This window comes from Pan troglodytes, chromosome 3 (genome assembly GCF_028858775.2).
Source record: "Pan troglodytes isolate AG18354 chromosome 3, NHGRI_mPanTro3-v2.0_pri, whole genome shotgun sequence".
Classification (NCBI taxonomy): domain Eukaryota; kingdom Metazoa; phylum Chordata; class Mammalia; order Primates; family Hominidae; genus Pan; species Pan troglodytes.
In genome coordinates this window covers 63,518,973-63,520,274 of record NC_072401.2, presented here as the reverse complement: position 1 = coordinate 63,520,274, position 1,302 = coordinate 63,518,973, and the positions used below count along the sequence as shown (strand labels likewise).

General features: G+C 34.9%; 1 pseudogene; it reads left to right on the top strand.

Annotated features, from left to right (window-relative positions):
- Window positions 1-332: 332 nt before the first annotated feature.
- On the top strand, window positions 333-762 carry LOC107974039 (small ribosomal subunit protein uS12-like; annotated as a pseudogene).
- Window positions 763-1,302: the final 540 nt, after the last annotated feature.

The following is a 1,302-nucleotide window of genomic DNA, read 5'->3' as shown; positions in this document are numbered from 1 at the left end:
AATAAACTGTAATCTCTAAAAGATTCTCTCTCACACACACACACGTATATATATGAAGAAGATAATGTTTGCAACATACCAATGACTAACATATATCAGTATATTTTAGGTGATTACTCAGTCTCTCTATGTGGAAGAACAATCAGCTCGGAACCTATTGGTGTTGTTTTCAAAGCTGTTATTTATCAGCTATGTGAACTACTTGCATGTGGAGAGTTACTTCTTGTTATCAGTGGGCTCAGATAAGCAAATCTGGACCTCTTTATTTCTACATTTCCTGGAAGTCAAAGAGAGGAATGAGCTCTTTTGTTCAGGCCCATGGCACTGGCAGGATGAGTAAGGGCCCCGGACTTCATACTGTCAGGAAGCTCTGTAGTCACTGATGAGACAAGAAATGTCATAAACAGTACAGGGAAGTTTATGTGGGCACAGCCCTGAAGGCCAACAGTTTTAAAGGTGCTTCAAATGCAAAGGGGATTATGCTGGAAAAAGTAGAAGTTGAAGCCAAACAACCAAACTCTGCCTTCCGGAAGTGTTTCAGGGTCCAGCTGATCAAGAACAGCAAGAAAATCACATCTGTTGTAACCCAATGATGGTTGCTTGAACATTATTGAGGAAAACAATTAGGTTCTGGTTAGGGAATTTGATTGAAAAGATCATGCTATTATTGATATTCCTGGAATCCACTTTAAGGTTGTCAAAGTAGCCAATGTCTCTGTTTTGGTCCTAAACAAAGGCAACAAAGAAAGACTAAGATTATGAATTTGATGGTGAAACATAGTAGTAATAAATTTTCATATACCAAAAAAGAAAGAATGAAGCATCTGTAGATCTGCATTGCATGTTGAATATTTTTCTCTTTCCTCTTCAACAAAATGTTATAAATTTTAAAAATTCACTCAAACATAATAATTTCTTGAATTTTTTTTGAGAAACAAGTAAATTATTACTTTATTGACTCATGATAGTCCTGAATATTGACTGTTTATGGCGTGTGCATTCATAGATTTCAAATATGTTTATGTTCTGATTTTCAGCTAAACTTGTCTAGTATAATTTTGGTTATATGAACATATTTTAGACCTTTTATTATAATGTGTATAGTGGATTTTGAATAAAACAAAATCTGAATTTATGAACTTATTAGTAATTTTATTCTTGTCCATTTAAAATATTAAATACAATGAATATTTTATCTTCCACCCTCTGAAGCAACAGCCCAAGCTGTACTGTGGCCCTTTTTAGCCATAGCTGGAGCAGCTGGGAAGCAGGGCACCAAGTCTCTAGACTGCACAAATTTTT